The sequence below is a fragment of the Amblyomma maculatum genome, chromosome 1, assembly GCF_055883805.1.
Source record: "Amblyomma maculatum isolate TAMU_Amacu chromosome 1, ASM5588380v1, whole genome shotgun sequence".
In the NCBI taxonomy this organism is placed as follows: Eukaryota; Metazoa; Arthropoda; class Arachnida; order Ixodida; family Ixodidae; genus Amblyomma; species Amblyomma maculatum.
The window spans coordinates 130,036,295-130,048,894 of NC_139344.1; positions in this window are offsets into that span (position 1 = coordinate 130,036,295).

Genomic DNA, 12,600 nt, shown 5'->3' on the forward strand with positions numbered 1-12,600 from the left:
ATAATAAGCCAAATGTCAATACTGAATCCTTCCTGATGATCGCTGAGCCGTACCGAGTGGCTGATATAGAAGCGACAGCTGCGATGCAAACAAAGCTGTGCTCACAACCAGCTGCCGCCGTTGCGGCACGGCTGCTCCGGTCCGCTTGCACTCCACTTCCGCTAGAAAGTGGAGCCAAAATTAATCACATTTTGCTTTTATTGTTAGAGAATGTGATTAAGAGTTAGGCAGTTGTATGAGTAGACCATTTACTATAGCATGAAGGAATTTCATAGCGCCGTTTCACGTGCCATCGATGCGAAACAAAATAAGCCTAGCAACGACTAGGGAGCAGCGCACGGCAGAACACTGTCGTCCGCCGCACCAGCGGGCGACACCGCTTTGATAAGGTCCCGCCATAAGGTGCTGTAAGCGTTGCGATTTTGCCTACTCTGATGATACAGCTGAAGCGGGACCTTTTTCGACATTTTGCTCAACATTGGCTCAAACCCTGCTTCAGAAAGACGCGCGCCTGCAGTACGCTGTTGCTGCGGCGTCGGACGTATATTCGGAGGCTGTATACAAGCACTGTCTGGCGCAATTTGAGACGCTGCCTATTTTAAGTGTTCCTCTTGAAATGTCATTTAGTGTGAAAAGTGCGTTGTTCAAGCGGACCCAGGTCGTGCGTTTTCTCACTCGGTCGCCGACGCCGCCAGTTTTGCGCTGCATGTGGTTCGGCACGGCGACGGTGCGTCGGCGTTCCGCCGCGCCGCATGAAATTCGCAGAGAAAGTTCGCTCCATCTGGTTGGCCCTTAAGGCGCTCCGTGGCTACCGGCCGTTGCTACCCGACGACTAGAGCTGGGAGCCCATCTGTAGCTGCACTAAAGGTCACCGTGGCTACCGGCCGCGGCTACGCGAAGGGGCTGAGGCCTGGAGTAGTATTGATTACGCAATATTATCATGGTCCCCATCCCGTCTTGAAGCGGACATCACCTGTGAATTACCTTATTGAGCTCGATCTCCGTCACCGCGAGACAGTGCATGTCCTACGCCTCAAGCCTTACTATGATCCCGTGGTCCTGTCCGCCCCTTCGCCAGGTTGGATCCTTTTGTAGCTGGGGGCCATTGTAAAGACGGGCTTCCAATCTAGCCGCACCCACCCATATTGGACTCACAGGGAATGAGATCGCCAACGAGGTCGCCCGATGACTCACACACCGGGCCCCAGCGCGGGCAGACCATTCCCTGTCCAAAAAGCGATACCATAGCCTCCTTTATAGGAGGCTATGACTATACTTAACCACATACAGAGAAATTCTAGAACACTACAGAATGGTCAAGAGGACCCTCCCCCCCTCCCATAGATCTCACAAAGAAGGAAGAAGTAATCTGGCGAAAACTGCAGACGGGTACCTCCCCAAACCCGTATATCCTACAGAAATGGCATACTGAGGTACACTCTTCCAAATGCAAAAACTGTGAAGGCATAGCGACCCTAAATCACATGCTCTGGGCATGAGCAGCACTAAACGCGTTACATGGAAACAGTCATGGGAATCCTCCCTCCATATAGCCAGGAAGAGCAAGCCCCAAAACAAGTCATCGGTCAAGCCCAGGCCGCCACCGCAAGCCAACTGAATCCGGCCGACGTCTAGGATAGGAGATAGATGGTGAAAGGGGGGCTGGTGGTGAAAACTTTAGTTAGAGAAGGCCAAACGAAAATTATGTTGCAGCCGTTCCATGGGTGGCCTTCCGGCTGCTGGTCGTGGCCTCCAGGTCACGCCTGGCGGCGACTTCCGCTGCCCAGGTCGTAAGCCGCTGTTGAATATGCTGCTCCGAGCTGGCCAAAACAGCCTCCCACAGCTGCGGGCTGTTTAATTCCCAGGAGGCGGAGGGAAAGTGCGCCGGACATGAGTATAGAATGTGAGCATAGTCTGCTCGAGGAGAGCTGCATAGCGTGCATTTGGGCGAGAAGGCACCGGGGTGAATAAGGGCAAGGCGTGCAAGGGAGAGGAAAGCATGGGCCTGTAAATGGCGCCATGTATTCTGTTCGATTTTAAATAGGGACTTGTGAGGGGGAGGGAGGGATAAGCAGGAGTTGCGGTAGTCGAGGGTATTGTCATGGAAGTTGAGGAAGGAGTCACGCGTGCCCATCCGAGTGGAGGGGGCCGGCTCATTTCCAGGGTGCCCTGCGTGAGCCGGAACCCAGAAGAGTTGGGTAGGACGGGAAAGGGGGGAGGAGTGCTCAAGAATGTTGGGCGCAGAGGAGGAGATCCTACCCTTTGCAAAGTTGCGGACTGCGGTCTTAGAGTCGCTAAATATGAAAAGAACTGGTGTATTGGCAATTGCGAGGGCGATGGCTGCTTCCTCTGCGGCAGTGGAAGAGCAGGGATAGTGGCAACGGAGAGAGCGGTTCTTGCATTAGAAACTGGCCAGGACATAGGCGGAGTGCGAGAGGTATGGTGCCGCATCAACATACACGGCGTCGGACCATGTACCGTACTGGCACCAGAGGGTGGAGGTGCGGGCAGATCGGCAAGCGGAATGATGCTCAGGGTGCATGTACTTGGGAAGGGGATTGACAGTGAGCATGGAGAAGACAGAGAAGGGTAAGGGATGAGTGACACAGACAGGGGTCAAGCGAAGGGAAGAAGGGCTCTGCCAGGGGTGGTACGAGATAGACGATCGAGTTGTGCCATGCGATGGGTGGACGCCCATCGCCAGCAGACGAGAAGTGGGTGGAAGTGAGAAGCCCGAGAGCAGACTTGTAGGTTTGGCGGATCTCAAGATCCCTCTTGAGAAGGTCGATAAGGTCGTTCCATCCTGACCGTCGTATCGCCGCTGGTGAACATCTCCAACGACTCTGATAAACTTTCACGGAAGGACAAATCCCTCCTCCTACGACTTCGAATAGGCTGCACGTGGACTCCGTCCCGTATGTATGCCTGTGGCCGAGCTCCCAGCCCAGCCTGTCCCTCTTGCGGCAACACTGGCACACTTGCTCCTTGTCTGTCCAGCCTCCACTGGCCATCGCCAGAAACTTCTGACTGGCTACCGGAATCTTGGTCTCCCTGCTGATACGGAAGGGCAATTGCTCTTCCCAGCTCGGAACCAACTTTCTACTCACAAGCTCCTCCTGATTTATCTGGAGGAGACTGGCCTCAGCTCTATTCTGTAGGCCTGCATGGGCCTATAGTGCTTCGTGCGGAAATGGCGGCGTCAGCAACCTCCCCTTCCCCTACCTCCCCCTAATTCCAACTTCCCCTTCCCCCTGGTCACCAAGAGTGATGCCACAAAGATAGCTAACATAGACGTGACCAGTATCCCCACCCCAAAAATAAACCACCACCACCGGATGAGGCGGTTGACCTTGTCTTCCTCGGCACGAGATAGAAATAGAGGAGGGAGTAGACAAGGCGGCTTAGCACAAAGGCCTCCACAAGACGACGGAGGTCGTGCTCGCGCATGCCGTGGTGTCGGTTAGCGACCCGCAGGATCAGCCGTATCGTCTGCTGGACGGTGGTAGTAAGGCGGGAAAGGACAGTAGTGTGTTTATCATTGGATTGGAGAAAGAGACCGAGAATACGAATGCAAGAGACAGAAGGGACAAGATGTGCGTCTACAGTGACGTTAAGGGTGGGAGATGAGGTCGAGCCAGGAGCAGGAGCTCCGACTTGGACGGGGAACAAACTAGCCCAACCGTGTCCGTGCCAGCCTGGAGAATGGCTGCCATCTCTCCAGATTGCCGGTAGTCACATAGAGGGTGATATCATCAGTGTAGAAAGCATGGGAGAGGTCAGGGATGGTAGCTGAGCACGTGCCATAAGGAAAAGGGTGATGTTGAAAAGAAGGAAAGAGAGAACAGAACCCTGGGGGGTACCTCGATTTCCAAGAGGGAAAACGGGAGAGGAGAGGGGGCCGAATGAGATCTCAGACGTGCGATGGGCAAGAAAAGCAGTGATGTAACCATGGATCCGGGAACCCCCATTAAGGATGGAAAGGGCATCTAGAATGGCGGTATGGAGGACGTTGTCAAATGCTTTCGTCTATTCCAGTGCCATGATCGCGCGAGTGCGCTTGGCGTGAAGGACCTCTTAGGAGAGCTGGAGCATGACATCCTGGGTAGAAAGGGTTGGGCGAAAGCCGAACATCGAATCGATAGTTATCATCGAGGAAGCTCTGAAAGTGGTCTAGAACGATATGCTCAAAGAGCTTACCGAGACAAGAGGTGAGGGAAATAGGGCGGAGGTTTTGGATGTCTATGGGTTTGCTGGACTTGGGGATGAAGGTTACCTTAGCATGGGTCCACTCAGAAGGCAGAGCACCTTCGTGCCAATGTTTGTTAAAGAGGTCAGTAATGGCCTCTAAGGATGATGTGTCCAGGTTACGGAGGACCTTGTTAAAGGTTTGGTTTGCTCCTAGCGCGGAAGTGGTGCGGAGCTTATATAGCGCCGCACAAACCTCCCCCAGCGTGATATCTGCGTCAAGCGCAGAATTAAGGGTGCCGATGTAGGAAGGGATCCAGGGGGGACGGAGAGGAAGTGCAGAGGTAGCGATCTCGGAATGCAAGAAGGAAATCGGAATCGGATAGTGGAAAGGATTGTAAGAGGCGCGTCACATCCCTGCGTTTCGTGACTTTGGCATGCGACGGGTCAAGGACACGTAGGAGCGTCCACGTATCCCTCAGCCCGAGGTTACCAGTCATGCGGTCGCAGGTTTCGCCCCACTGCTGCCTGGTGAGAATGAGCACTGCTCCTCAATTTCCATAGCCAGGCGGGCAAGGCGGAGGCGTAGCGAGAAGTTGTTTTTGTGAAAGCCAGCGGTGGTGCAGCGAATTGTGCTCCTCCCATACGTGCAGGAGGCGGCTGTCAGCAGTGGAGGAGTGAGGTGGGGTAGGGACGGTAGAGGTGGCGGATGAAACATTTTTGCAAGGTGGTAGTCAATTGAGAAAGGTCTGAGTTGGAGGTGGGGGCACGTTGCCGTGAGTGGCGGAACCGATCCCAGTCGACTAACTGGCTCAGACGCTGTCGGAAGGATAGGGTGGGAAGAGATGATGGACAGGATATAGTGGTCGCTGCCGAGAAAGCCCCAGGTGGTTGTCCACGCCGCGTCCGAGACATTTTTGCAGATGGAAAGGTCCGGATTAGTGTTGCGTTGGGCACTGGCGCCGATGCAGGTGGGGTCAGTGAAATCATTAAAGGGGCGATGACAGGGTCGTTCGATGTATTGTATTATACTTCTGTGAATAATATACACGTCTGAGATTCTACTCGCAAAGTTTAAGTGCCTAGCACGCGGCGTATATTACAAAAAAGCGCGATAGAAATCGGAATTCAGATACTGCTCCCACAGAGAGCGATCACCATTTTGAAATGCTCGTGTGGCATCACAAACTATACACGATGGAGCGTCGTCTCCATTGCAGGCTGCAATATCAAAGGCCACGTCTTTTTGTTTTGTGACGATTGACATAGTGGTTGTCACTCATGCAGAAGTGCTTGATGACGATGTTACCGCACGAAAGCGATATAGATAGAGCAAGGCATATTTTCAGCATAAGGCACGCTCACAGTCAGTGGGCTTCACGGTTAGATTCCTTAACTTATCGATGCGCCGGTCCGTCGCATTACATCGGCGACGACGCCAGCACGGCCAACGGTCGCCTATCGCCGTAGTGTGAGGTTTTCTACCCCGCGACGCCGACGGAACTGATCGGCGGGCGGTCGTCCGATCTGTTTTGGTCGGATCGGAGGCCGAGTGATAACTTGACACCCGATACTCGAGTGAACGGCCTGAACAGCTGCGCTTGCCTGTAGCTTAACCGAGTTGGAAAAAAGAAAACAAGAAGCTACATTTTATATGCACCCCCTTATCAGCAATGACCTTGGCCAGAAATGTTAGTCGGCGCCGAACTGCCGGCTCGTTCAGCGAAGAATAGGCCTAGCTCGAGTACGCGCGTTCGGGTTTCGGCAATTACGGAGTGCGTATTAACAAGCTTTAGCGGTCGTATGTGGTTATCGAGTGTAGTTCTGGCAGTACCGACCCCAAATCGACGACTGCTTACATCACAAAGCAAGTGCACATTGAGCGGGAAGCGTCGATATATATGTGACCCTGTCTATAGCGAGCGCAGCCGGCAGCTGCCGGCGCCGCATGTGTGTATACCCGGCGCAGGCAGAGGACGTAGCATCAACGGCGCTTCTTGCAGCGCAGTTGCAGTTTGTGAATAAATAAAGTTGCAACTGGTGCGAAAAGAAGTGGATAGTCTTGGTATTGCTAGCTCAGCTTGCATTTTATGCCGTGCGAACGAGCAGCATACATCGGCATTGCAAAAGCTATGTAAACACGCTGGGGGCACAGTCGTAATCCGCGAATCGGCGCATTCCTGCGCGGGAGCTTTGAGTTCACACACTAAATACTAAATGGTGTACGCTTACGTTGAAGCTCTCACGAGTCATTTGCTGGAGAAGCACTAGAAAAACGGAAGGCGAGGCTCGTGAGTCAGTCGCAATCGCGCGCGCGACTGCGGTGGAAGCGAGACGAAGACGGCGGAGACTGGGTGCGGTGCGGGCATGCAGTGAAGAGCAATCGAATCGCGTTGGATTTTTCGATGACTGAAGCGGCGGCGGCGGCACAATTTTTCGTGCGCTGGCCGTGGCCTGCAGACTGAACATATATAGTTTTGCAAAAATGCTTTACCAGCCGAAAATAATTAAGTCTGACTAACACGCGCATAACAGCAATTACGTCACGAGGTAGCGATTCGTTTTTAAAGTTCTGGCTGCTCCTCTAATGTCGCAAGGTATGCTCTCGCGTCAATGTATGCTTGTTTGAGATTTACTCTTAGTTTTTGGTGCCAAAGAGCGACGGCAATAGCTCAACAATCATGAACATAACGCTATCCCCTCTCCACTTTCGCGGCACATGTACACGGCCGAAGGAAACATTGGAAAAGTGCCTTTTTATATGCGGGAGCGCTTGTTGCTAAAACAAGCTAACTCTCATAAGGTAAGAATAATACGCTTTTGATTTCATGCCTAAATTATATAGCATGAGCCCGTTGATTTCAGCCTCCTCGGCAATCTCTAGACGAAGCCCAAATCAAGTCCGAGGATCTCTAAGGTAGCATATTATAGTGAAGACTTCTCAAAGAAAAGAGAATGTGTGAATGAAATATTTTTGCTGAAGAATAAAAAAAACCTCAGTGACCACCATCTACGACGTGCATGCAAGAGCGCAGCCGGCAGCGCGAATAGCATGGAGACGTCAGCGGCCATTGGTGGCCAGAGCAGAAAGCAGTTGATGCCGATATTAATAATAAAAATTAATTTTAGAACTATCTACTGCACGGAATAGGTGGTGTCCAGGTTTTGGCGGACTTTGCGTCACGGCCAGGCTTTGTCACGTGAACTTTGACTTCCGGGTCGTTTTTGTGGTTTGGTTTCTGCTGGCATATTGCTTGCAGGCGGGCGGTTGCGACCTTTCTCTTGATATTTGCGCCCAATTTGCTAGGAATGAGGTGTTGTGCTCGGCTTCTAATTACGGTAACTCAACTAGAACGCGATACAAGATGTTCCGAGTGCCGTCGAGTTGTGAACAGCGAAAACAGTTGGTCGTCGCGATCAACTGCCTGACCGTCGACGGCGAGTTGCATGTGGAACACGAGGCTTTACTTCGAGTAGTTTGTCAATGGGCAAGTGTTGGATAGCGCTGTGAAAGCTAGGAAATTTCGTGAAGTAGGTTGTTTTCTCTCGTTCGAGAGCACCAAGTTATCGCTCGGGCGACTTCGGCTGTGCACTAGAGCTGTTTTCGCATCAGGACGGTAGCAGCAAGTTGTCATTCCACATGTTCAAAAGGTTCACAAATTGTGTTGTTTGGCCTCCGTCTTCACTTCAGGACAGCACTAACATTGTCCAGCTATTTTTCATCTTTCATTGTATGGCACATAGAAAAGCTGACAGCTGAGATACATGGTATAAAACCAAATTTTGCTCTTCAGCAAAGCAGTTTTATAATGGCCTATGTGCTACTAAACTGCATGCAAAAATTAAATGAATATCTACACAAGCTACTAGCGATTGCTGCATATGTGAAGTTTATGTGTTATTTTCATTTGCTGTGTGGCCTTCAGATGGAAAACAATGCGCTGGGACGGGTCATTGGCTATCTAAAGAAGTGCAAAATTCTGCAAGGTAGGCAGGGGCTGGCCTAGCTAGCAGCTTTTATGTCTGTAAGGGTAATAAGTATGGATCTTGCCGGGCAAAGATTTCTGTGCTCTATACATGCATTTTCTTACAGCTTGCTGTTATTTGCCCGCAGGCCTATTGAAGCTAATTTCTACAGCCTCTACTAGGCATTTTGTCACAATTTACTATTCCTTACTCTGCATGAGCCTTGCTTGGAAGTCGATTAATCACATATGCTGTAAAAATGTGCCGCAAAAGTTCTGGTCGAGAAAGTAATATGAGGTGTAATTACAGTACAAGAACGGTTTCCCATTTCCAAGAATCTTACCTCTTTCATGCCTGCATACTAAAGACTAGTCACTTTTATCTTTGGCTATTATCTTGTGCCTGACTGTTTCTCATGGTGCCCATAGCAAAGCTGTGCTAAGCGTTAATACCTTGCTTTCAATTGATGCTTTCATTATGAAGAACCAGACTTTATGCTTGGCTTTTCGTACTTGACAGAATGCAGAAGTTATACATTCCCACATTTCAGTATGTATGCATTAACAGCCTATGTGCCTGCTGGAAAAATCTGAATGTACACAATCTAGTTTTTCTGTCAGACTCCAGCACAAAGTACACAACAGCAGAATAGTTACAGGCTCTTCCCAGTTTTTATTGGAAGAAATAATGGTTCCGCACTCTGATTCTGAAGTTTGTGGAGGTTTCAAGAGATCCCTACTGAAAAACCAAATGTTCTACCGGGCAATAACCTCATAAAATCTCATCTATTCACATAGACTCTCATACGGTGCACATCACTATCATAGAAAATTGTGCATAATTTAAGATAATGCACAAGAAACGATGAGATCTTATGCAATTATGTGACTTGTATGCGATTTGTTGTGTGAATTGAGTTAGATTGTGGGAGAAAACGTGAGGTTATTGCTCATACAATTATTCAGTAGGGATGTCATTAAAACAAAGCTTTTGTTTTAGTACTTCTCTTTTTTGGCTGACATAACGCAGCAATCAGTATTTGGGAATCAAGCATGGGAATTTCAAGCACGGAGAGCTTGCACAGTTGTATGTGAATGGCGTAAAGTGTTCCACACACTATGCTTGGTTAATTTTGTTTATGAGTGGTCTTCTCGCACGCACTGTAGCCTCGGCAAATTGATATGTCTCTCTGACTGCCGGAATAGCTACGTTACTAGCCGACCCAGGCCCTCAACAAACATTAGTAGAGGTTTTCGGTCATACAGTTTTAGCTACATAGTTTGGGGTATGATGCATGCAAAATGAATACAGCACTGCTAAAAATGCAGCTCATACATATTATGCAGAAGTAAAAATCGAATGCTTGAGAGAGATTTTTATTTATTTTGTAATCCTCCTAATGTTTTCATTGACTGACAGTATGATGTTAACCATGATACAGTTCTTTGGCATTCTACCTCCTAAAGTTTCCAGAAGAAAAAAAAAACATGTAAACAAAATCAGTTGAGCTGTCAACAGCATGTAGCTTAAAATAGCGAAGATTGTGCACACTTCTAAGATTGCACACTGGTGGGTAAATCTAGATCTTCTGGAGGAATAGCACAACACACTGTTAGAATCGCATGTTACAATTTTAGCTGAGCAACTAAAACGCGATGTACCGGCCGTGCTTGCAGATAGCTGCAGTACACTGCAAGACAAGAAACCATAGCTGCTCTGACTATATCGGGCAGTGCAGCATAAACCGATAAAGCTTTGTAAAGGCTGTAAAAAAGTGCACATGGTCCGCGTGGTATTTGCATGCTTTCAGCTTTAGTTGTCGCAGCTACAACTTGCTCGACAGTCAGCTCTGACGTATCGTTAAAGTGCGGCTGCCGGCAGTCTAACCGGCTTCTGCTAGCAAAATACCTCTGAGAAATGCTTACTCTAGTATATACTAATTTAGAGATATATGTAGCGACTGCATGATAACATCAACGACAAACAAAATCTGGCCGAATGAATGATGCATGCTAAACTTCAGCGCGAACACACGTTGGAATGGTTGTACTTGCAATGAGTTTTCACCCATTTTCTTCAAATACGAAACATTAAATAGGGTCATAACATGCGTGCAGATCATTGTGACCTTTTCTAGACCTTAATCGCGCTTATATAACACGTGAAAAGTCAAATTTAGGATTGTCGATGCAGAGTTTCAAGCACAGCGCAGCAGGCACGCGTCTCGCCGATGGACCCGGAAGTCGAAATTGCCCAGCGTGCTTTGCGGCTTGTTCAGATTGGACGCCACCTATGAGCTCAAATTTCGAGGATTTATAATTGAACGTGTGAGAAGTGAAATGCAATAAACAGTTTATGCTCAGTTGTTAGCTGTCATGACCCCTTTAAGGACGGATAACTGTTCGTTTTGGATTTAGCTTACAGTTCCTGGGGTAACCCCAGCTGATATATGTGGTGTGCATTGAAATCCGCAATGAGGAGCGCGTTGCGATGTGCGCGAGAAAGGGCATAGCGGAGGAGGAGAGGAGCTGTGGGTGTGCGTGTAGGGCTGTAGACATCTGTCGCCGTGTAGTTGCGCTGAATCAGTGGCAATGTTCGGGTGGGACGGGGAAGGATGGTGGAAAGCAGTGAAGTTGCGCAGCTTAACTGGGACGCCGCCACCCTGCGTCTGAGGCGGGGCCCCGCCATGCATCCCAAGCGACGGAGGGCCGGAGCTCCATCAGTTAGTTTAAATAAAGTTCTACTCTCTCTCTGGGGAGAGTTTCCTGGAGGGCGATTAAATCGGGGAGGAGGAAGGGAGAGATGTTCTAGAGGTAGAGCGGTAGCGCGTTCCGCGGAAACCACGGCAGTTCCACTGCCAGAAACTAAGGCGTGTCTGGCCATCACGAGGCCTGGGTGCCCCTGCTGGTGTAGGGGGATTGGGAGATGAAGAGTGATGACACCATTAGGGTCGTCTGGGTAAGTTCGGCTTCGTGGGCACTCTGGCGGGCCTCACCTCTCTCTACGCGTTCGTTAATTTCTTCTATTTATTTCTGCGTGTCGGTACGTATACGCAGGGCAGAAATTGCGGCCATGAGGTGTTGCTCTTGGGCATCAAGAAACGAGGCTGTGTGGCGGATGACTGTCTCCACCTCCGGGGTGGATGAGGGCTCGTTGGTGGATCGCCTCTTTTGTGGAGGGCTGCAGGAGGAAGCATTCGAGATGGGAGCGGGAAGGGGTGTTTGAATGACAGGTGGTGGGCGGCATTGTGGGGAAGGGGTGGGAAGTTGAGGGTGCCCTGTGTTGTTTTAGCAGGGCAATCTCCCTGTCCTGGGCAGCGTTTGAGCTCTTCTTTTTCGGGGTCGGAGTTGAGAGGCTACAAAGGCCGGCTCACCTGGGAAGATGTCGATGGGGTGTCTTGGCTCGGCAGTGGCGGAAAAGAGACGGAGCGGCGGCGAGGGCTGCGTTCTTGGCGGGTCCGGGAGTTGGACTGTTGGGGGTGGTCTAGATGAGCGGTCTAGATGAGCGGGAGTCTTCGGTGGAGGGTTTTGTTTGCGGTGAGGTAGATGATGACTTAGGGCTGGAGTTGGTTGGAGAAGGATAGGTCCACGCATAGCGAAGTACCCACGGTCGGAATCCCGTGACATGTGTGCCTTGACACAAGATGCATTCGTGTGCAGTCGGGAGACTCCCGAATCTCATAAACGGCTCCGCAGCGGTGCAGCGTGCGGATCTGGGCTGGGTGCATACGTGGGAGCGATGGCCGTAGCTCCAACAATTGGTGCAGGCTTCGGCCTTGCGGCGGAAGGGGTGGCAGATGAAAAGGCCACAGTTCAACACCACAGTGCGGGGTAGTTCCTTCGTGCCGACGAAAGTGATCAGGATGGGCCGCGTGCGTCGTCTGTTTTGCATCGGCAATAGCGTAGGTGCTGCTGGGGTTCATGGCTTGGTCTGCGATGATCTCCTCTTGACACTGTCCACGGTGTTGTAGATTACGCCGTGGTGAGCGTTGTCAGGAACGGCAACATAAGCGCGCAGGGGTTACGGATTGGTTGCGAGACGCAACTTAGAGGTTCGGGCATTAAATTGGGTGCGTTGGTCCGAGGGTGAACTGACAGTGAATAGGTTGTATGGGTTTATACGTACGCGGTCGTTAAGGTGGCAGTCAACTTTTGCGGAGGCACGAAGTCAGGTCAGGAGGGCCTCATTGATAGTACGGAGGTCGAGGCCGCCTTTGGGACGGAACATGATCTTGTAGGAGTCGAGGAAGGGGGACGTGGCAACGTAATCGGTGAGTCTTCAGCGATGGCGGACTTGAGGGGGACGCTTTGAGGAGTAGCGTCTCCTCTCGGGTAGGCCTAACGCTGGGCCTTTAAAATTCGGGTCCGGCGGGGGTCATCGGCAAATTCTTCTCTCGAGTCACGGGCGTACCGTCGACTTGGTTCTCCATGTCGACGTCTTCGAGGCTAC